The sequence below is a fragment of the Alligator mississippiensis genome, chromosome 1, assembly GCF_030867095.1.
Source record: "Alligator mississippiensis isolate rAllMis1 chromosome 1, rAllMis1, whole genome shotgun sequence".
NCBI classification, from domain to species: Eukaryota; Metazoa; Chordata; order Crocodylia; family Alligatoridae; genus Alligator; species Alligator mississippiensis.
In genome coordinates this window covers 168187513-168212350 of record NC_081824.1, presented here as the reverse complement: position 1 = coordinate 168212350, position 24838 = coordinate 168187513, and the positions used below count along the sequence as shown (strand labels likewise).

The window sequence follows — 24838 nt, the reverse complement described above, 5'->3', positions numbered from 1 at the left end:
CTGAACTATAATGGGTACAGGACGAATGAGACAATATCTTTTGACTATTTTTGCCTGGTTAGTTGTGGTTTTTTTAACTTTATATATAATCCAGTGAATTAGTGCATGTTCCAATAGTTATATTTGTTTTTACTTTGATCTTAAACTGAATAATGTACTGCTAGCTCCCCTGGCATTTTAGTAAAGCTAGTTTCTCTTTAACTGGAGAAAAATGTGTTGGGTTAAAAGTAATATGTCATACAATCTGCACCCTCCTTTTCAAAATCCAGATTCACCCATGCTGAGGTCTATTTAAATCACATATTCTCAGAGCATCTAAGTGCTGTACCACAATTAAAAATAGATTTATAGTGTCAGGAACAGCCAAGCACTAAACAGTAGTACTAGTGCACAGTGCTAAATAATTATGAACATTCAAAATTTGGGAGCTTGATCCAAGGAATTCCACAGTTCTAGGACTAAACCTGCAAGCTGCCAAGTGCCTGAGCACCTTCAATAGGATGGGGGGGAGGGGCGCCTCAGGCCCATTATTTGGGCAGACACTGGAAAGGACCGTTCTATTTATGCAACACCAAAAGTTACCAGATTGACTTTCAAAAAACTAAAACAATTATGGAACAGAAGGAAGAAGGTAGCAATTTGGAAGAAGTGGAGATTATCAGAGACAGTACTCCAATAACGGCACAGTGGGTACATTTACACATGCAATTAGCATGTAGCAATAAACTCCAGCACAGTCCGCACCAGTGTTTATTTCTCCTGGATGCAGCATTTACATGTGTGCCTGGGACTGCAGCATGTTGAGCTGGGGCGGAGCAGCCCCCCTCCCCTCCCAGGCTGGAAGGGGGCCCGGGGACCAGCCCGCCAGACTGGGACTGCTCCACCCCAGTTCAATGTGCTACAGAGGTGCTGGCTGGGGTACAAAGGTGTTCCATTGTAGGGCTAGCCAGCTGGCAGCCCCTTCACTATAGCATCTCTGGTGCCCAGCCAGCCCTGGTCACTCTCCACCTGTGTGTTTCAGTGCATATAACTACTCAGCTGTAGTATAGTACTTGTCCCAGACAGTACTATACTACACTGGAGTTAATTAATTTACTGTGCACTAATACAAGCACATGTGTAGACAGTAACACTTAACTGCAGAGCTAATTAGTCAGCTCCACAGTAAAGCAGATGTGTAGATGCACCCAGAGTGAATTTTAGTGCCCAATCCAGGATACTAAGGGGGAAGGAGAGCAAGAGGGAGTAAAAGAAAGCACCGTATTTTGATAAAGCTAATAATATTCCAAGCAATGTTGTACCAAGTTATTTATTATTCCCAGTAAAAAACTTGGCTAAGGTAGAACTTCGGTTGAAAATGCAGTATGCCAGTTAGGTTCCAATAAAGAATCCGGAAGTTTGGATCTACCGTTTAGCAACAACATTAATACTAACTGTATGGCCCTGCCTGTTCAGAAAGAAAAGTCATATAACATCAATAGACACTTTTCACATAATCAATTGCAAATGAAAATGGTTCATATTGTATGCACATGCTGGGCATGTCCACACATTCAGGCATGTGCACTTGCAGCAGCTCAAATAGAAGTGGTGCAAATTTGAGATGGGGCTTCCTGCCTCAGCGCATGTGCCTGGACATGCACTTTGGTGTGGGGCAAATTGTGCCACAGGGCAAAATAACCCTGCCTGGCTCCTCCCAGGACTGCAGCTATGGAGAGCTAGAGGCTGGGGCCAGTACCTGTGCTAGCCCCAGCAGTATAAAACCCTGCCCTGTGCTGACCCCAGCAGTATAAAAAGCTGCCCTGGCAAGTAGCTCAGAGCTACTCACTTTCAGGAGCTTCTGGGTCCTGGCTAATTGGTACCTGGGGACTCTACCCCTACTGAAGCAGCTCTGAGAGTTTCCTGCACCCTCTACCCACTGCAGCAGTCTGGCAGTGGGGGCTGCTGCCTGGCTGTGACCTGCTGCCACCTGCAACAGCAGACCCAGATGGGGACTACATGGCCATTAGAGGCATCTGTACCTATGGGCCAGCTGCCAGTGGGCTGTGGCTGCAGAGTTGGCCTTTCTGCGGCACTACTGCCGTGTGTACCACCACCCGGCCATCTGGGCAGCTATTGACTTGGAGATGTTCTTAGTGTGGTGGCCTGCTTTGAACTGTCAAAGCATGTCCTCCTGGCCCCAAGTGACCAGGAGGTCAGCCACCTCCAGCCGGGTCCCAGGTGCCAGCTCTGAGTAGGCTCCTCTGCCTGGGTCCTGCTATTTGTCTCACTAGCAGAAATTCTGGTGTTCCCTATTTAAAAACTGCAAAATCCCTAATAAAAAACCCCCAAATCAGTCTTTAAAATACCCCAAATCCATGTTCTTCCACAGTTAAAAAAAAAGACCACTAGACATAAATATATATACAGAGAGAGATCAAATCAGTTGGGCAAAGTTTTACTGATATATTTACAATTTTAAAGCAATTTGGAAGACTACCAGTGCCTCGATCATCATAATAAAGTAAGTTATAAATACCTATACAGTTTGGGATTGACTTTTGGGGTTTTTTTCATAGAAAAATCAGAGCTGCCCCTACCCCCTTCACTCACCAGGATGTGCAGCACTGAGAAGCATTGATATGCCAGTGCCCTGCCCCTGCCTTTGCTCCACAGTCGCAACCCACAGCCTACCCCCACCGCAGTTCCCTCACTCCTGATCCACAAGACCAGGTATGTGGGTGAGGGGTTTGTGGAGGTAGCTTGGGGGTGTGGGGTTTATGGGTGGATTGTAGAGGGACTGTGGGTGTGGCAGGGCATATAGCGGGGTTGCTCAGGAGGGGTGGGTCCCTTGCCCCCCACAGGGCACAGCTGCCCAACAGGGGCCCACAGCCCCTCAACAGGGCTACAGCACCCCCAACAGGGCCCACAGTCCACCAACAGGGGCCACATGCCCTCCCACATGCTCTCCCACATGCCTTCCCGCAGGGTCCAAGTGCCCCCCACCTGGCCTCAGCCCCTGCTTGTTCCCCCAGCTCTCCTGATCATTTCCCCAACTGGTCCCAGCCTCCAATTGCTGCCCTGTCTGGCCCCACCGTTCCTACACTCACTGGCTGTAGCAGTGGCTGTCAGGGCTGCTGGGGCCTCATGGCAGAGCCCCCCCATATGGCGCAGGGCAGCGGGGGACAGTGGGGATCTGCTCTAGCTGCCTGGCATCTGTGCTGCTACTGCCATATCAAGTGGGTGCAGCCCGGCTCAGCAGGGCACTGCGCACCGTCAGGCAGCTCAGGGCCTCTCAGGCTGAGTGGTGCCAGACCCAGGTGACAGCTGGAGCAGCTCTGAGCTGCCAGACAGCACGTGTTGCCCTGCCTAGCTGGGCAGCAACCACACAATGTGGCAGTACGGGGTGCCAGGTGGCCAGAGTCGAGCCCCACTGGGCCCCGCTGCCCTGCACCACGTGGGGAGGCTGTGCCATGAGACCCCAAGTGATCCTGACAGCTGCTGCTGCAGCTGTTGAGTGCGGGCTGTGCAGGGAGGGGGTGGGGCTGGGTGGGGAAGCAACTGGGAGCTGGGGAAATGAGGAGAGAGCTGGGTAAACGAGGGGAGAGCTGGATCCTGTCATGGTCCCCTCCCCCCTTTTATGGAATCCCCACCCCCTACTTACTTGGCAGGAGCCCAGGTTCTGGTCCCTGCAGCCTGCACTGCTGCTTGCCCTGCATGGGCAGGCAACCTGCTTCAGCACTGGGGCAAGGGCCAGCCATAGAGACACTCCAGCTGGCTAACAGAGCATCTCTGTGGAGGACCTGAGTTCTGGTTGCCTAAGGGCATGGTCTGGGACTGTGCCCTGACCTGCTTTTTTCCCCTGGGGTATTTTTTTATACCTGGATCTCCAGGTATCAAATTTTGATGTCACACTGCAAATATGCAGTGTGGGGAATGTTTTTGTGTTCCCGCATGTGTGTCCTACAGCGTCTCAAAGGGGTTTGAGCACTGTAAGAGGCACATGCACACTTGTCTGGATGCACCCACTGACTCCCTTTTCTTCATGACAAAATACTAATTCTTACTCAGCAAAGTCTAGCATTCTTTGGCAGAAAGTGTCCTGGAAGAGTGCAAACATTCCTTTAGAGTTGGAGACGATCCTCTGGGTAATCTGCACATTAAGCTTTACAAAAATACAGCATGCTTTGAATTGCCATCTCTTAGTTCATAGGAAACAAAACTGGAATGTAGGACTGGAAGGGACCTCCTGGGTCAGTGAGTCTAGTCTCCTGTTGTCAAAGGCACCATGTCATATAATCCCTTTCATAAATTTACTGAACTCCAGCTTCAGTTAGCTCTTTTGCTCTTGCTACTTCCTTTGTAAAATTCGGAGTTTGATTGCTCTTCTGATTAGGAAACTTCTGCTAATTTTTTTATTTTTGACCTGGTTCTTGTGCCAATGTTGTCTTTAGTCTTAAATAGTCCTTTTACCACCCCGATATATTTATAGAGAGCTATCATATTCACTATCAGCCTTTATTTTGCTATGCTAAACAAGCTAAGGTCTTCTAGCCTTCTCTTGTAAGATAGGGTCTCCATTACCCTGATCACCCTAGTAGCCCTTCTCTGCACCTGTTCCAGTTCCAGAACCACAGCGGAGCTTTTCCAATGTGCTAATCTTTAAAAAAATAGAGATGAGTTCACACAGGCCAAATGAAATTAACAGTTTAATAGCATCAAAGACCATGAGCTTCCAGAGAGAGGTCAGAGACAAAATCCAAGGGGAAGAGGCTTAACAGCACAGTTTTATGCTTGAGGCAGTTCTGGCCCCTGCTGTGCTGGTTGTGGCTATCAGCTGCTGCTGTGACAATGACTGTTTTTGTGACTCTCCACAAAGGTGGTGCCTGGGGCTGCTGCCCTGGCCATCCTCCCTTAGTTATACTATTGTCAAAGAGCCTTCCAGTTTAGTTCTAAGGTGGGCTTGGACTTAACAACACGATCAGGAAGGAGTGAGAGGATAGACGAGGGGTACCTCAGCAAGTTCACCTGGTTAGTCTGCAACACTGGTGCATATCAGGATAGAGGATGTAATATTTTGGCTTTATAAAACAAAAAAGTTTTAATTGGTTAATTGTAGGCTTAGCTGAAGCTACTAGAAGGAAACTGATTCTTAGCTAACACATGCCTGGTGGAGGTAGCAATGCTATGTAAATACCCTTACTGCAATGTTTTGTCACTATCCCTTTCAAATTCTTACCTACGTCATTTCAAAGGAGAGAGTGTATTGTAAGTTTTACAGTAAGCCCAGTGCATGTTGGGATAGGACTCTGAGACTTTAGTCAGTGTTCAGTGAATATTCAGGCAGCGCAAACACAATCAGCATACCTCACTGCCTCACTACTCATTCTCAGTGATTTTAAAGGTGTTCCCTGTCAATTGGGACACAACCAATAGTTCTGGGAACTGAGTCATAGTATCAAATGTGCCATGCTTATCTGTTGAAACAACATCATTCTTAGATGGAAGTAGCTATCAACATTTCCAGTGTTGTCCATTTCCAGACTGTTATTTCCAAGATGACAGAAACATCTATGATGATGTATTCACAGATCAGGAAGTAGTAATAAATTATCATCCCTAGGGGTTTTGGAAATGCAATTAAAATTTGTGTTCTGCAACTATAATGCAGATGGTCTTGCTGGTTCTGTTTAAATGAACTCTTGAAAGGAATGGTCATCCAGTAATGCAGTTCCTTTTATCAAAATGGGTGGTCACTTCCCTATGTACAAATGCAAGCACACAGAAACATCACAGTATAAAACTAGTGTGTAGTGGCACATGCTTTGATTTTAAAAGTCTTAAATCATGACTACTTTTAATCAGTAAAGCTAAAATACATCACTTTTGCTGCAAGGGGAGGGCCACACTAGCAGGTTTATCTAAAACTAGTTTTAAAAAGTCAAACCAGAGCCAGTCCTTGGGTGTGCATTCCTGTAATGGTTTGAATCTGGATATATTGGTTACAGGTGAAAGCTGTAAATAGGTTTAAGAATGTCTGTGCACAAACTTACTTATATTTGTTTAACTAAATGAAATGTAGCCCCACCCTTTCAGTTAAACCAACAAAATTGTCTGTGTAGATTGTTTTCTTGCTAATTAAAGTAGCCTATTTTCCTTCTATATAAAGATAATAAAGATAGCCACAGGTTAACACTACACTTTGACATACAAGCATCCCTTGGGGTTTCAGTTCATGCATAAACTTCTCATAGGCCAGCACACAAGAGACTCATTCTTTACAAAGATAGGACATGATTGTGGTTTTCTTTTTTTCCAGTAAACTAGACCTTTCCCCGTCCTCTTCCCTCCGGAAATTGTAACACAACAACATAAATGAATTCTCCCTGTAACTGCAGCCGCAGCCATATGTGCTACTGGAGGGAAAGACAGAGCTAAATGCCAGCAGATGAACGAGGATGATTTAACAGCAGCAGTATTCAGAAGAGAGCTGAGAAGAAATTAAATATCTCAAGAGAAGTTGCCTTACAAGTACCCTCTATATTATACCATTTTCCTTTCATGCTATGACTGTCTTCTACTTTGTGCGCAGTGTCTAGCATAATGAGGCCCCGTTCTTAGATGGTGCCTAGGCACCACTACAATAAATATAATTAATAATAAGAGAAGGGAGCACCTGGGCAAGTTGATTCCTGGACCTTTAAGTCTGCAGGGACCAAGTGAGCCATCTGTTTGGACCAAAGTTAACACAGGGACTCATTTGGGCAATTCACTATTCCAGGAGTTTTTTTTCACAAGACTTTAACTTGATAACCGTCAGTTCTTAATTGCATTATATGTATTATTTGTTAGTGTACATAACAAATAACGCACGTAAGTCCAATAGAGGTAGATCAAGTTTCTACCTCTATCGGATTTAACTAGCAGAGTATTTAAATTCATTCACAGAACATTTAAGAACTAACTGCATTCACATCTGTACCACCCATATCAAATACTCGGACAGCCTCTCAAGTAACAAAGCTGTATGGGCCCATCAGATTTTCCAACGCTACTAAGTTCTGTTCTCTACTTATTGCATTTATAAACAGAGCAATAGCCATGACCAGAAGAGGTATACTTATAACTACACTTATAACCAGTAGGGGTGTGTAAAGCGGGCCCTATTCGATTTGGATTTGGATTCGGCCGGAATCAGGGACAGTGATTCAATTAGTTGATTCAGATCACTGTCCCTTGATTCGATTCGGCTGAATCCGAATGTGAAGATTTGATGCTGGTTTGGAGAATCAGGGATTTGGACATAGACACAGCTTTAAAAGTTTTTTCTAGGTACCTCGAGGTACCAGGTACAGCTTGTGATTGCTGCGATGCTGGGGTGGATGGAGTGTCCCACAGGAGTGCGGGGGGGCCCTCCACGTTCTCGGCGACGATCTTGGAAGCTCCCCCATGCCCTCCTGGCTTGGCATTTGAACACGGGGGGACCCCGGGTATCTCCCTAGACCCAGGAGGCACCTGTCGCCGAGCTGGAAGGGCCCGGGGTGGGGGGTGGTGGTGCCCTAGCATGCTCCCTGGTGGACCCAGAAGTGGACCAGAAGTGCTTCTGGTCCACTTCTGGGTCTGCCGGGGAGTGCAAGGGGGGGAATCCCATGCACCCTGGCTCAGCAATTGGCCGCAGGGGGACCCCAGGTGCCCCCCCAGATCCAGGAGGCACCAGTCACTGAGCTTGTGGGGCTTGGGGGAGGGGTCCCCAGCATGCTCCCTGGCAGACCCAGAAGTGGACTGGAAGTGCTTCTGGTCCACTTCTGGGTCTGCTGCCAAGTGCACTGGGGAGCCCCCTGCATTCCTGTGGGACATTTCATCTGCCCCAACATTGCAGCATTCATGAGCCGCCTGCTACCTAGAGGTATGTAGAAAAAAAGTTTAGAGCTGTGTCTATGACCGAATTGTCGAATCTTTCCAAATCTCTCTGAATCGATTCAGAGGGTTTCAATTTGATTCAGATAGATTAAAGGGTCCTCTGATTCAATTCAGATTTGGAGATTTAGCCACCAAATCAAGGCCAAATCTCTACTGGATTGAATCAGGGACCGAAGCTTCGCACAGCCCTAATAACCAGGGATCCAGGTCTTCTGTTCACTACGGAAGAATGTGGTAAAACCCAGATTTTCTCCTTCAAGGGAGAAAAACATGGGAAATAGTGCATTTCCCCTTGCAGGTTGGCAGATCTAATAAACTGATATTTTTGTTCAAATACAACTTCTATTTCCTTATTGGCTTCAGTATGTCTGCACAGCTATCTCAGTATATAAGTACTTCCCCAGATAATCCAGATGGCAATATCTTACAAGTCATTCTTGATCTATGCCACAAACTGTATCACAGATATCAAAGCTTGAACTTCCATCACCCATGAAGAATGACAGTAAAATATTCTGGGAATGCATTAGGCTTAGAAGGAATCATAACGACAACTGTCATGTTAGTTAACCTTCAAACACAAACACTGAGTTAGTCATCTTCACAGTGGATTGCTCAAAAAATTAATTATTATCATATTGGGACACTTCTAGTTAATAAACCATGGAGACTAGAAATATTACACATTCAATTGCTTAAAGAGGTAGGATCCCAACCAATCTTGACAACTTCAGTATCCAAGTACCATAGAATTGTCACTGCCAAAGCAAAGCTCACTCACTGAGGACATCTAAAGGATATCTAGCTATAATTACTGCAGTGCATACTGGTTTATCCAGCTTTTCTATATAAACTTATTTTTTTATTTTCTGTGGAATCTGAGATGATTGCATAATAGCACAACTCCGGGCCAACAATTCAAGAGTCAGGAAAGACAACAAATATCCCAAGACATGCAATGGAATTGCAAGAGTCAAAAACAATCCTTCACAGATTTAAATGTCAAAAGGCATTATTAGATCATCTAGACAAGTGGCCTGTGGACCCCTGGGGGTCCACAGACTATGTCTAAGGGGTTTGCAAAAGATGACTATGATCAATCAAAAGTATGTGAATAACCACACTTACAATTCAAAAGAGTCCACACCTCCATTCAAAATTTCCAAAGGGTTCCACAAATGAAAAAAGGTTGAAAACCTCTGATCTAGACTGACCTGATGATGAATCTGTTCTATACCAAAATTCCCTTGTGATATCAGTTTATGCCTCCAATGTAGTTATTCTGGAGAGAGACCTGCCCACAACACATGCTTCTGTGGTATCCCATTTATTGACCATGGTAGAATAAGTAAGTGCTCTTGGCACATTCACAGATTCTAAAAGAGTTTCCTCATCTCAAAGGACTAAAGAGTGTTAAACACCAATTACTGGCCCACACGCTTGTGCTGTAGCTACTGGGATGAGTCACCTGTGGGAAGTTTAGTATGCATGCAAAACTTTCCAGGTGGGAGGTTTAGCATTATCATTTAATAATTTACTTGACATAACTTATTGCGAGCTTTGGAAGGGAGGTTTTTCCTGGCATCTAGGTTCTCGGTTGCTGTCAAGGGAAAACAGAACTATTTTCTCCAGACAGGTAAATGAGAGAGGAGATTTCAGTGCAAAGTACATTTTACCTTTTTCTGTACCAATTACTTGACCAGATTTCTCTCTCCTGCTGCTTTCTGAATTTTCCCACCTGAAGAACAGTTGCATCTTATGTAATGAGAAGGATGCTGTCTGTATGTTGGGAGATGGGGTGAGCACATGCCTACTTTCCCTCTTAAGCCCAATTACACCTCTGATTCTATCTCTGAAGCTCACATTAGTCTCAGGTACATCTGGGAAAGCTCACATTATTCTTGGGCCTCTGGCTGTAGGGAAAGTAGCTTTATTGCTAACCTTTAAACTCTGTGTTTTCTGTCTTATCTCCTGTGGCTCTCTGTACTGCATAGAGCAAGCTCAGAAAAACACTTTGCCTACACATACAGAACGTAGTAGTGCTTTTACAACGCAAAATGCTTACCAGGGCAGGTGTTTTGGGTGTGGAAGGTGGCAAGGAGACAGAGGCAGCAAGAAACTTTAGGAGACTTAGGCAGTAAGAAGTAATGTTGTGCGAAGCTTCGGTCCCTAATTCAATTCAGCAGAGATTTGATCCGATTCAGTGGCTGAATCTCCAAATCTGAATTGAATCAGAGGACCCTTTAATCTTTCTGAATTGAATCAGAACCCTCCAAATTGATTCAGAGAGATCTGGAAAGATTTGGATGTAGACACAGCTTCAAATGTTTTTTCTACACACCACTAGATATCAGGCGGCTCGTGAATGCTGCGATGCTGGGGTGCATGGAGTGTCTCATGGAAGTGAGGGGTGCTTCCCAGCGCGCTTGGCAGCAGAAACACTCCGGTCCACTTCTGGGTCCACCGGGGAGCATGCTGGGGGGCCCCCACCACCCCCCCCGGCTTGGTGACTGGTGCTTCCTGGGTTGGGGGGGGCACCTGGGGTCCCCCCACAGCCAATTGCTGTGCCGGGGGCACGTGGGGGGGGTTCCCCTGTGAGCTCCCCAGTGGACCTGGATGTGGACCAGAACTACTTCTGGTCCACTTCTGGGTTTGCCGCAGAGCACATGGAGGACCCACCTCGCACTCCTGTGGGACACTCCATGTACCCCAGCATTGCAGCATTCACAAGCTGCACCTGGTATCTTGAGGCAAGTAGAAAAATCTTTTAAACTTGTACAGGTGTCCGAATCGTTGATTCTCCAAATCAACATTGAATCTTCAGATTTGGGTTTGGCTGAATCAAATCAGGGACAGCGATTCAAATCAACAAATTGAATCACTGTCCCTGATTTGGGCTGAATCCAAATCCAAATCAAATAGGGCCCACTTTGCACAGCCCTAGTAAGAAGCAATGTGCCTGAAAAAGGGGGTTGGTCTAGAGGTAGAGGGTAAAGCATGGGAAAGGTATTTTGAGGGCACTTTGGCCCATACCATTGATGGCCCTAGCTAATGGCTCACATCAGTGTTGTGAGACATATGACAAGTTTTGAATTGGATGGTAAATCTGACCTCGCTGTATGATGTGAGGCAGGTAGTTGTGACCAGCATGTATATTTTGGTCATACATTTGCTCAGACACTGTCCAAAATGTATGATAATTCAGGGAGATCCAGAGAGTCCTTGCATTTAACAGGAAGTTTTGTTAATTAATTCATTTCCCATCTTTAGATGATCTTAACACTGTTTTTGTGTTTTCCCTTCTGCACACAGGCTCACAGACACATAGCACATGTAAGTGTGCTTCTAAAGACAAGTGTGTAACAGCAGAGGACAGCAATTCTGGAATAGAATTTGACTGAGCTATTAAAGTTCTAAGAAGTGACAGGGCACGAAATGAGCAAAATATTTGCTATTTATGGTAACATGATTGCATATTAAAGATGAAAAAAAATCATGTGAACATATTCTTATATTTTTGTGGTTCACAATGTATTTGTTTGTTAAGTACCACAATTTTAAAGGTCCAGTACAAGATTTCCATTTTTCAAATCTGACAACTCTGCCTCTGGTACAACTGCTATTTTGTTACAGATGTGCTAATAAATTCCCAAGCAGGAGGGGAGCAGAGACCAGGTGTTGATGACCAATACATGGAACTCTGCACTTCCTGGCTGCAACTTTCCACTTGCCTGAGATCAGTCATTTTTTAAGGGGCCAGTACAAGTTAAAATTATATCTGAGATGAGAGAGGTTGTGGCACATGATATCTCGTATATCTGTTGTGTGATCATGGGCATTAATGCAAATTCACATGAGTGTGCAGTGGGTAACTCCTACAGAAGTTTGCACTTTTGCAAAGTCAGCATTTTGCATTTACACAAAGCACTGCTGACTCTTTGGCTGCAAACAGACACCACATTTATCCCAGGATAAACCATTTTATCCTGGTTCAAAGTGCATTTGTACAGACGTCTATGTCTGTTGCCCTGGGAACATTCCTAAAAAAGTTTCCCGGATAAGAGGTAGTAGCAGTTTATCCCAGATTATTACAAAGTATGTTTGTACAGTTATCCTTGGATTGCGTCATTGAATCAATGGCAGAAAAATGGCACTGCATTTAGTCACTCACTAAACTCTCACTAGAAGAGTGATGTACTAGAAGAGTGATGCCAATCCCAGGATATTTTTATTCTGGGATAAACGCAGGCACTTATTATCTAGGGACAAATGCAATTATCTGTTCCTAGCTTTAATTCCCATGTGAGCAGGCCCAACAGGAAAGCTGGCAGAATCATATATGAACTGAAACTGGAAGGGCTCCACCCACTGCCTCTGATAAATCTGACTCAAGCTGGATATCGAAATACATGAAGAGTTTTCCTTCCTTACAGCTAGTCTATTTTTTGTGCAAGCTTCCCCAGGGAAGGAGAATTAAACAATAGCAGGGTCACAGTTTCTCAATGATTCAGGGAAAATGGTTAAAATAATCCTGTATACACTGGGCTTTTCAAACCAAACATTTCAGATGTCCTTCAAATATTAATTCACACCTGGAGAAAACGGCATTATTTGTGATGAAGCAGTAGTGAGGCTGTACTTTTTTCCTCATCAGTTTGCTTGATCAGATTAGGCACGTATATTTTAATTTGTTGCCTTGTAAAGGCAAGTCAGCTGATTATAAGCCCCATTTCTTTGGTAAACAGCCTATTGTAGGAGACAAACTGAGTAGTACAATAACCTAGAGGCTAGATAGTGGATATGCAGATATTGCTACAGCACAAATATGAAGACAAAATCAATACAGTTTCTTCTTTCTGTCTTGTAAAAAATAAAGCTATCTATTTGGGTGAATGCCAAATAGTGAGCTTTCTTAACCAACAATCTACATATCACCCTGATAATACTTACACTACTGTAGATAGTCAATATTTAAAAAATCTTTTTTTCTGCAAATTTTTAAATGCTACAACAGATTTTGCTTTTTCCCCATAGAAGATTTGAGAAGGAAACACAACTAAATTTGAATGGAGACAAAACAGTAAAACATGGAGAACAGCAAGACCCTCCCAAAAGAGGGAGGGATTTATATTTTTAAAAGAAGGAAATCCTTCCCCACTGAAAGAAGGAAGAAGACTTTCTATAAACAATGCTTATAGAAAAGTACTTCACTACAGAATATGATAAGCAAGAAGTTTGCCCACCTTTAGTTCTGTCTGTTGGAGTATGCTTTCCTACAGCAGATGCTTAACTAATTCTAAATTGACACTAAGCCAGTTTTATGAAAATAACAAAATCCACTGCTGTAATAGATTTAATCAGAATACACAGCATCATTATGCTACTCTCTGCATTTCACTAGAAGTCTGTAGATTTAACAGGGGGAGAGAAGAACACAATATTCACAGCCCAAACTATACTTTCTGCTGTAAAACCCATTGGTGAGGCCATTAGAGGATGCAGATGTGACAATTTTCACCTGATCTGGCCCCAGAAAGTGGTCTACAGCAATGACCAAACACAAGTGCACAGCTGCAGACCACTTTAAAAGGGCCTGATCCCATGACAATCTGAACCCTCATTACATGAGAGTTTAGATGAAGATGCTCCAAAATCGAGTGCCTTCAGTAAGTTGTGTCTGCATGTGCTGGGAGCTGGGCTGGGCTGCCACAACTCAGTCCTGCTCCTGGAGCTGTCTTCAGAATGGGAGGGGGAAAAGGGAGTGGAGGAAGTTCGGTCTGGGATTTTTTCAGCCGGTTTTTGAGGGTGATGCAGGTAGATTAGAGCCCCCCCAAGTTGGGCTCTACTTCCTTTCCCCCCCTCCCATTCTCAGGGGCTGGGGGGGATAGGGGCATTGCTACAGGAGAGCAGCTCCTGGTCTAAACAACAGCTTGATTCCCCAACCCTTGGGAACAACACCGTCTTAGCGAGCTTGAGATGCTGCCAGGAAACAATGCCCACCCTGTAGATCCTGCTGACAGAAATGTAGTGTGGCTGTTTTTGGGGGCTGTGCCAAGGGTGCTTTCAGGGTCTCAGTCTTAGGTATGTTCCAGAGGATGGTGTTGGGTGTGTCTGACTTCCCTCCCACAGCAAGCACACATTTTTCAACGTTTCAGTGCATGTGGAATAGGCAGTAGCATAAATAAGGAGGGCAACTAGGGCAGTAGCCTCAGGCCCCACCTTTGGGCGTCAGGCAGAAATAGCTACTGCTGCATTTGTTGGCTGGCTGCATGCTGCTGCAGGCACTGAAGTGACTCAGGAGGTGCAGCTGCCCTGTTATGCCTCAAGCAGTTTTGGGATTGCCGTAGGGATGGTACAGACATATCTTTAGTTGTTACTCTGTTTTTAATGTATCAGCGTTTCACGTTCCACTAAGGATCTGTGTGCTCCCCACCCCCCAAGTTAATAGACTGCTACATAACTTGAGATAGGTAACACCTTTGTAGAGGCTGGGTTGGGCCCTCCTCAGACTTTGGTAGCTTGGTACATATCTCATACATAAGCCTAACTAATCATTGCAGGTTGATTGCAGGTTGAACTAATCATTTCCTCATGAGTGTGGGAGAAACTCAGTGTTTGGTAATGGATTTTGCCCTCCACCTTAGCACGTGATTGAATAGTTTTCTGAAGGGCTCATTTGCTCTGACAGCATTTTGCCAGGGGTGACTGGGAAACCTATCAAATTTACTGTTGCATGATAACCTGACAGTATCCCAGGCACAGCAATCTCAGGTGAAAAGAGTGTTCAGGTTAGAAAAGGAAATTAAAGTGTGGGTTATGAGGGGGTGGCCTTGATTTAGAAACCATGGGAAAGATTTCCCCTGCCACCTCCAAAAAAGGAAGAAAAAATAAAAGAAGAGTTCAGGGCCAGGCTTTCAAGTATTGAGCTTGTTTTAGTGTGGCCTGATTTTCAAAAAAGCCTCAGTCCCATTCAGGCATAGGAATAAACTATACCTTTACAAGCAGACTGGCATTACTATGCCCATATGAGGGACTGCATGAGTTTATATCAGTACAAACTGTATGTGTAGACCAGCCTAAGGGACAGATGTTTAAAAGTGGCCATCAGGCAGCAGTTTCCACTAGGATGCTTGGGCTAGAAATTGCATATAAACTGGTATAAGTAATTGGAAATCAGTTCAAATCTGTAACACAAGAGAAGTTCAGTGCACATAAATTGCTTTCAAAATGGCCAAAACTGGTTTAAGATAAACCTGGATGGATATAGTATTAGACCTAACTGATTTAGGTTAAATTGGTTTATTGAACTTCTGTCCCAGGTCCTCTTCAGATTCAAGTTAGCTCAGGTCCCCAGCATCCCAGGTTTCTTTGCACTTCCCCCCACAAACCCATCCCTCACAGGGTGGGTGGGCTAGCCTTGGCCCATGTTATCAGCCCCAGATAAGCAGGGAGGCAGGGAGCCCACCCAACTGAGGGGGGCCAGTGCCCCCTGGGTTCTGACCTGGGCCACATCAGGCATGTGGCTGCATTTCCGGAATCAAAAGTGAATGTCTGTTCGCTTGCTTATCGGTTCAATCTATTCAGCTTCGACTAACCTGTGATGACTGAACTGATTCAGCCTCAGGCTTTTTGACTGTCTATACGTAGCCTTGATGGTCACATTTTAGAAGTGCTCTCATCCAACATGCAGATTTTATTTGAAAATCACGTCTCATATTTTAGTGCCCAAAGAGAAGCTGTCAGCTACATAAAGGACATAGGTATCTAAGTCCAAAATTGCAGTTCTCAAACCATTCCCCCAGATTATTCAGTGCCTAACACTGGCGGTAACTACAGTTTGTAGGCATCTCAGTTTTCACAGTAAAATTCCTCTGGTGTGTCAAGTTCTTCTGGATATGCTCAACAGTACTTCAGTTTTGATAAGGCAGACCTCTGTCTATAATGCTTGCTCTGTTTGGATGTACTCAGAACATGCTGTATGCATCAGGTTCTGCACAAAATGGAACCCTTCCTCCCCTGACACATTTCTCCTGCCCACCTTCCAGAGCTCCTGAGTCTGCACTGGCTCTCAGTAACTTCCCAGGCACATTTTAAGCTGCTGGTTTTGACTGAAAGGACCAAAGAGGTCTGGGCCCTATGTATCTAAGGGACTGCCTTTTCCCTTATGCACCATTGTGACCCCTAAGGTCAGCCCAAGAACAACCTCCTAGTAGTACCATCAGTTTACCAAGTTCACTTGGTGAAATCAGTGGCAGGTTGTTCTCAGTAGTCACTTCTCAGCTTTGGAACTCCCTCTCCCTTGAGACCTATCTGAACACAAACCTGGACATCACTCAGAAGCTCTATAAAACCTTCCTATGTGGGCAGGCATTTAGCAAGCCAGACTAGGCTAGGATACCATTTAGGAAGCTTTTGTTCCATGTTCTAATCCACTTGCTTTTCTATGTTGTTTCTGCCTGTCCTGAGCCTTTGTTGGAAAGGGCAGCATGTAGTCTAGTAAATAAATAATACCTCAGTGGTTAGGGCACTCACCTGTGATATGGAAGACCTGGATTAATTTCCCTCTGCTGTCACAGGGGACTCAAAGTCCCACCACGTACCTCCCAGGAGAAGGGTGTGATTGGATACTAGGGATCCTCAGAAGGACTGTGTATTGCCCCAGAAATTTGGTAGAGGAGAGCGTGTCTGTGTTACAACGAGCAAGACGTCTTTGGCCGAGGAGGATAAACATCGGTTCCATATCCAGAGCCAGCTTTAGGTGTGGGGATGTGGTGACCACTCAGGGTGCCATGTGCAGGGGGGTGCCACACACACACACACACACACACACACACACACACACACACACACACACATGGTCACCATGAGCAGCAGGGAGTGGTGCCAGTCTGGGGCATTGCCCCAGGCCTTGTGCAATGCTGGGGTGTAAGGATGGAGGGCGTTTCAGCAGGGAGGGCCAGGGCAGGGTGGCACATGCAGGGAGCCCTGGGCTGGGGCCAGCAGCCTATGGAGGGGATCAGGAGAGGGCCTGGAGGACTCCTGTAATGTCTGCAGGGTGTCCGAGTCCCAGTGCCAGCACTCGCTGGCCACTCATTGCAGGCTCCTGCTCCCTCTGCTTCAGCTCTATGAGGTTGTAGCCAGTGGTCCCTCCCCAGGACAGGTATCCTGCCCAGCTCCCCAGCTTGTCAGACAGAGTACAGGTGACTTCAAGAGGGGCATCAGGGGGAGGGGGGATGGGTAGGAAGGGCACCAAAGTACAAGTTTGTCCAGGGCTCCATTTTCTCTAAGGCTGGCTCTGCCCTTATGGAAAGCACCTGATGAGCAGTGCATCATTTACTGGTTACTCTGATTCAGATTGGATATCAGGATATTACTAAAACCACTAGAAATACACTACTACTAGAACTAAATGACCTGTGCCCCAGTCCTGCAGATGTTTTCACATGAAATTAATTCCGTTGCATTCAGTGGGACTAAATAGGTGCATTAAATTCAACTTACTTTTTTTCCCCTTAATGAAAGCTGGGATTCTCAAGGGATCTATTGAATCCAACAACTGGAGTTAAAAAAAATCAAACACACTCCAAAACAGGCGAGCCAGCCACAAACAGAATTGCCAACACTGCTATGGCTTGGTAGGGATAAGTATTGGCTTGTCTACCTAACTAGTGAAAGTCACCTGCAGATGAGAGTTGTGCTTTTTGGTGAGTGACTCTAATTGAGGCTCACGTATAAGAGTGGCTATTATTCAGATTAAGGCTATTCAAATTAGTGAGCTGAGAGATCTGGTTGACAGAAAGCCATTTCTTTGTACGGACTGTACCAGATGGCTAAGAACGTGGGAACACAGCAAAGTGGTAACCAGTCGCTTAAGACCCATAGATCAGAGCAAGTCACTCACAGCACCTGTTTAGCAGTCTAGCAGCCAGAATCAGATACGAGAAATTCATCATGGTCCTCTGAAGATATATATTTTTAATGCTGCTGATACATTTAGAATATGAAAGTAAGTAGAAAATACCCATGACATGCCAAAACACAACTGTTTTAACTCTCTTTGCCTCTAAAAGCTGATTTCCTTACTGAAAATCAACCTGTTTATAATAATGGGTACTCGCTCTCTCTCTCTCTCTCTCTTTCTCTCTCTCTCTAGCTGAACAGGAGATCCATGTTTCTTTGGCAAAGCCTAGGTGGGAGCTGCCATTTTACACATTTCTTGTCGTTTCTGTGCTTTTTTCTCTCCTTTCTCATCCATTAGGCCACTGTTTCACAGGTGAATTGCCATGTTCTACCACAGGGATTGCATGGAGAAGCAGCATAGTATCATTAAAAGCAAGGAGGCTGATGTCAAGTTCTACATTGGCATATACTGCTATAGAGTTGGACCTGAGCAAGGGCACTTGATGCCCAGAAGCCTGCCCAACAGCTCTCCCAATTCTACGTTGGTCCAGTAAAAGATACCACAGAAAATCCTTGCTTCTCAGGTTAAACCCAATGCTGGGGGTGCCACCAATAGTTCTGAACCATCAATATCAAACTCATGCTAATTTACAGTGAAGTCGTTGGCTGTGAAGTAGTAGAAACCAAACACACCAAGTCTGGACAAGTATAGTTCGAACAGTGGCTAAAAAGTCTGGTTGATTCATCAGACTTTGAAAGATTATTTCTTCTTTTGTGAAATTTTATATACTCCATGAAAAGAAAATGTATAAATAATAAATCATAAATGGGAGAGTACAATGTAGAAAGAGTCAAACCAAAACATTTTCATTTCACTGTACTCAGAGGATATGCCAGAAGAGGAGTGGTGATTCAGAGAAGTGAGACACCGAATGGCCACCAAAACAATCAGAATAATTCTTAGGGAGATATATATTTTTTGATAAACCACCAACTTCACTTGTGCTGGTACTTCCACCCTCCTATGCTTTTGCTCTGAAACCGCTAATGCACAGACTGAACATTACAAATGCAAGTTGTCAGACTGAAGTCAGTAGGGTGACACATGTAAAACTCAGCCAGTCCATAAGCATTTGTAGGACTGGAGCCTTTGTGTCTGAAGTGGACTTCTTGCCACACCTCTTCTGTTGACTTGCTAATGCTGGTAACAATTACCTGTTCTCCTTTTATCTCCATGGCATAGAAAATAGTTCCCCCTGCCAGAGAGGAGGACTAGAAGGAATGTAGCCAGATGGAGTTAGTCATATGTGTAACCTGGGTGTACATGGGTTTGCACTCCCCTCTCCAATTCAGGGAATTATTGGCAGGGTGGTGTGCTGCAGAGGGACACAACAGCCCAGTGGCCACCTCCGTCCCCTATAGAGTCAGGCCCAGTCAATCAATTACTTAACTACATACAAATTTTTTATTACAACAAAACCATTAAAGGGTAAGGACATAAATTATACATTGTACATATATATATGTACAAATTTACAAAACAATAAACCCTATACCATATCTATATATCTATATCTATCTATAGAACAAAGGATATTGATCGGGCAACAACCCAGAACAAAGGATATTGATTGGGCAACCTTATAACTCTATTAATATCCAAACTATTACTTCAACTTATTCACATAAACTATCAGGCACAGTCTATAAGTATAACCAGCAATCCTTAGACTACCTGGGTGCCCTTCAGGGCAGGGGCCCCACTCCCAAGGTACCACTATAGGAAAGGAGGGGGGGAAAGAAAAGGAGAGGGAGACCCTAAAGACTCCTAAGCTCCCTCGCTATCACCCAGGAGCAGCCCATGTGGTACCCCTTTGCAACTCTGGGGGGTCCCTCCCCTGTTGGGACCCTCTCTCCAGGGTAACGTACTACTCTACAGTCCTCGGGGCTGCCTCCCGTTCTCCAGGTCAAGCTCTGTTCCCCACCAGGCTTTCCTGCCACCTGACTCTGCTGCCGCCGGCCTGGCTTAGGGCCACATGCACTGCTGCATGTAGTGGGCGCTTCGCCTTGTGCTAGGGGTTGGAGGCCCAGACAGCCTTGTGCAGCATTGGGGCTTGGTTTGCTCCCGGACCTTCTGGGCAGCATCGTCTGCACTGAGCTGCTGTCCCGAGCCACCTCGAGTGGCTCCCAGGGTCTCTCACCCTCTGCACAGCACTTCCTGCATTGAGCTCCCAGCCTTGTGCTGGGGGTTGTGGACCTGAGCTGCCCAAGCACTCCAAAGGTCCTACTCCATGCATCGCCTGTGCACCGTGTCTCTGGCCACACACCAGAGGTTACAGACCCGAGCCACCTCACGCAGTTCCCAGGGTCTGGACGCCATGCACCATTCTGTGCACCAAGAACCTAACCGCTGGAGCCATTCACCGGTCGCCGCTGGTAGAAGTCTTCAAGGGCTCTTCCTGGGCTTCTCCCTGCTGAGCAGCTCTCCTCAGCTCTTCTAAGCCCTGCTCTTCTCTCTTCTCTGTCCTCGATGCATCTCCCTGTGCTGGGCACGCAGCTCCTTTACAAGCTCCAGGGCTCAGCCCCTGAAGTGTCCGGACCTGACAGTTTTCAGTCTTCAATCAGGTCCGGGGGAGCTCCTCTACCCCTCCCCTCAGGAAAGGGGCATGACTTTATTTCCCTTGCTGCCTCCTGATTGGTGGATGACTCCACCAATGAAAACAGCAGGATCTCAAGCCTGGGACTCAACCCAAGCTCTGAAAGGTAAGCCTGTTTTGTTTGTACATATGTTTTGTTAATAAGCAAATACATCAGTGAGAAATTTTCTTGTTCCTATCCAATAGAAAAAATATAACATAGAGGCTGTGACACTGCCCTGGAAAGCCTAAAGCACCAGGATCTATCATTGACCTCCTGGGGGTGACCTTGGGGAAGCCCTGTCACCTCACCTGGTTTCCTTTCTCATGCTCTGTTGCATCGTCCATTTAGAAAGTGAGATCTTGGGAACAAGGTTTGGTTTTCACTTTGCATATATAAAACAAATAGGATGGTGAGGCCCTGATCCTGATGCACTACTGTACTACTAAAAGAAAGGCAAAATGGGTATGGTGCTGTTTGTGGATGTATATGCATGTCACTGGTGCTTGCCTTCTGACTTCTAAATGAAACAGGCCATTAATTTAAAATCAAAGTCTCTGTTTGCTGCTTGTATTATCTGACAGGGCCAAGAAGAGCCAAGCTCTCCTTGTTCAATAGAACCAGTATGCCCACAGATCCCTCTCTCTGATTTTGTTGGCCTTGTTCAATGTTGCATTTGTCTCTCTACATGTAAAAAGCAGGTAGAAGCTGGTTATAGAACGCAGAACAGAGCTTGAATTAAAGAAAAAACAAAAGCCCTTGGGGTAGGTTCTTTATCTTCCAGACCTTTTGAAAACTTGTCTAATTTTATCCCAGCCATGCAGCTGGTCCAATAAAATATATCACCCATAAAAGTCCTTGCCTCTTGCATAATTCCTGGACCATCACAACTACAACATCACTCCAACATTACCTTCAAGAGAAAATTCTAGATTTGCTTAATTATGCCTTACATCAGGATTTGGCTATTGTGTTCTTCTGTTTTATGAATTCAGTGCCTTAAATATAGGGGTATTTTCTAACATTTACTTATAGCATGATCTTTAACAGTTATATAGCCATAGATGTGGTTTGTAAAAGGGCCTGAGGTCTGGAACTTCCTGAATTTCCAAGAATGCTATTGATTGCAAGCTCAATAAAGGTCTATATTCTTATGAAAGTTTAAAAAAAATCTTTAAATACTTAGCTTATTTATTTTTGCTAACCTAGCATTGCAGCTTTGCAGAATGGTTGTACAAATGAAAAGCTTCACTAGTTATATTGCTGTGTTTTGTTGATAAAAATAAGGGGCTCAGCAGAAAAGATAGCTGCTGTATTCAACAGTGAGAAATCACTGGAGACATTATACAGTAATGCAGATCCATTAGCAAAGGAGCAATTTTTCACAAATTGTTTTGAGGCCATGAACAGTAGTTTGTAGTGAGACCTGGCCAGCTTGGAAAAAAACACTCCCCTCCTTACAGTATGTTCAAATCTAGTTTCCTCTCTTTATTCTGGGAATTCCTGGGAGTGTCCCTCTCACAATGATATTTTCAAGTAAAGAGCGAGGTTGGCAAAATTGTATTTGCTCTTCAGTTATTTGCTTTAAAGCAGTAATATGGCCAACTGGAGAGTTAGAAAGGCTACACAATTAATTCATGTTTGATTAGAGTGTAGCCTTTTGTTTTAAAATGATTACTAAAATGATTTCTGAACTCGTTTCTTCCTGAAGGGTAATGGGAAAATCTTTTAATGGGAAACTGCTAAAATCCTATGAAATGTGACCATGTGGAAGTTGGACAGGAACGTTTATCCAGTTAATAGAACCTGAATCTACTAGTCCATAAAGCAGTTCCAGTTCCTGCGAAGTAACACCATTGTTGTTCCTGAATTACTACTATGCAACCAACAAAAGGCCCCATAATAAGCAATCTCTGTGAGGCATTGAGTCTCTGTAACTTATGGTCTGATTAGTGGGAGATGCAGGAGCTCAGTCCAGGAAAAGGGTTTGTATATCTTGGTCATGCAACGACATAACGTATACAATTTTATGTACATGAATATCCCCTTGATTTGAGGGAAGCCAGTGAGACCAGGACAGGGCAACCTGAAAGTTTCTACAAGGGTCTTAGATAGATAAAAAGACTCTCTAGTACAAAGAATGTACCTTCTAGCTCTCTGTAAAGCACCATGCACACTCCTGGCACACAGTAATATCAACAGTAGCTATCATCACAATTATGGAAACATTAACAGGCAATGAGGCTCAAAGACATCAGACAGAGCAAAAACCAAATAGACTGACAAGCTCCAATACCCTCTCACCCTTCAAAGCACATTGCCCTTACCAAATAATAACTAACAAAAATAAGGATAGTGAGACACAGTAGCAGCCTGACGAACTCTGGGCTGCTGTTCCTCAGGTATTTCTTGTTTTCTGGTAAAGGACTTGAATTTCTATCAGTCATTTGAACACTATTTAAAATAAAAGGATAAAAACTGTGATCACTTTGACATATAATTCACCTTTATTAAATTAAGTAACACTGATTGTTCTCACATTTCCTATTCAAAGCAAAGCAAAAAACTCTAAACTCATTTCTGAAGTCTGTAAAATCTAGGTAACCTTAACAGTAGACATAGATATCATGGAAGATTTCCTAAGTGAGTTCCCATCCCTCTTTATCTGATAGATGAAAACAGTCAATTCATCACCCTGTTTTCAGAAATAGTCCCCGATACCTACAGTTTGGCTCCACATTGTGTAGTTATACCATTTTCACTAGGTAAGTCACCAGTGTCTTATGAACAGCCCCCTTTAGGTTATTTTGACTGCTCAGTGAGGCCTCTGAGGTGATTAAATTTGGCCACGTAGTGTATACCTATAAAAAGAGCACTATCCAGCTAGCAGCGTACACCATGTTCCAGAGGATTGATTAAAGGCACTCTTTAGAAAATGCCAGCTCTTAGCTTTCACTTGTTTTTTACAGAAAAATAATTGAGCAATTCTCTTGTTGCAAAGAACCAGAAAGACCAGAACAGGTCAAAATATTTTTGGTGTTGTGGTTTTGGATTATGGATTCCTATTTGAAATCTCTGGATTTATCTTGTGAATCATGTGTGGGTGTTTGCACACCTACCAGTGCTAATATTGCACGGTGCTCCATGGCACCCTAAAAGGGTCTCAGGGCACCTGAGGTTGCCAAAGCACCTGTATTAAGAATCACTGTTCTAGGGACTTCCCAGGCTGCTCTGGACTTTGGTGGATGTCTGCAACCCCTGGGAAGTCCCTAGGTTGCACTAGGGCATCAGGCACACATCACAGAGTGATCTCCATTGTTAGAGCAGCCTGGAGAGTCCTGAGTTATGGAGTGAAGAAGACCTAGAGCAACTTAGAAAGTCAGAGAGCCCTGCTCCCAGCTGCAGTTCTAAGGCAGGGGCTTTCAACCTTTTTCGATCAGTGTACCCAGGTGGCCAGACACAGAGCAGTGTACTCCTGGCGGCCAGACATGGAGTGGGGGGGATGGCGCATGGCCAGACATGGAGGAGCATGCGAGCTTCCCCCGTCCCCTGCATTCGGCTGACTGGGTGGCGCCTGCATGGCAGCGCGGGATAGTGTGTAGCAGCGCTCCATCCCTGCCTGCCCAGGTGTACCTGCTGGGGCCTTCTCAAGTACCCCTGGGGGTACACGTACCCCCAGTTGACAACTCCTGCTCTAAGGCATGCCAGGTTCCTGGATTTGTCACAGGGAGTCCTGAAAACCTCAGCTCCATATTACAGAGCCAGGAAACCCTGGGATCCCCCAGGACTTCTCTCTCAACTCGGTGATAGGGAACTTAGGAGGCACACCTGCATGAACCTGGGTTTTCAGGGTTTCATGGCGCAGAGAAAGGAACCAAGCTCTAGCTACTGATAGCACTCCCAGGCCTTCTATGTTTCCATTTCATGGAGTCCCTAACCCTGGAGCTCTCTGTGTGACAGGACCGCTCCACGGCCTTGCACCCATGGAGCTCAATCTCATGAACATGAAGGAGACCAAAATGTTTTTTGCTGGCCAGCCTGCTTGTGTTTTAGTGACAACTTGTTGGAAAATGGCATATTTCTGTAAAACCTGTCAACAAATCATCATTCTCCACTGAAATTCTCAGTTAGCTCTACTTGGACTCCTCAAAGCTCTCATTACAACCAATAACATGCTACTGGCAAAGCTACAACCTGTGGTTTAAAAGAAAAAAAAATCAGAGCTGAATAAATAAATAAAACTTCCCTCTCTATGCAAATCAAAATCATTGTCCCTGCTGCCCTAGCTGCCTCTGCTGACAGTTATCCAATCAGAATTGTTATGTTCATCTTTGCAAGATGATAGTAATGGTTAAAAAAAAGAAATAAAAAAAAAAGTTCACAACCTTTTGATGTTCTCACT

The 24838-nt window shown here is 44.8% G+C and overlaps 1 protein-coding gene and 1 long non-coding RNA gene across 6 annotated transcripts in view; one reads left to right on the top strand and one right to left on the bottom strand.

Annotated features, from left to right (window-relative positions):
- Positions 1 to 24838, bottom strand: part of RASGRP3 (RAS guanyl releasing protein 3) — a 113682-nt gene that overhangs the window by 65237 nt on the left and 23607 nt on the right. Inside the window, exon 1 of one of the 5 annotated variants that reach the window (XM_019500640.2) lies at positions 9114 to 9283. The exons of 3 other annotated variants lie outside the window; for them this stretch is intronic. The gene's annotated coding sequence lies outside the window, so the exon portion shown is untranslated. Of the gene's footprint in view, positions 1 to 9027; positions 9047 to 9113; positions 9284 to 24838 lie in introns of those variants that run through there. One more of the 5 variants, XM_059716551.1, reaches the window with a different exon arrangement.
- LOC109286434 (uncharacterized) lies at positions 9458 to 11395 on the top strand. The gene is made up of 2 exons (XR_002094468.1): positions 9458 to 9535; positions 11212 to 11395. It is a non-coding gene; the product is annotated as an uncharacterized LOC109286434 (long non-coding RNA).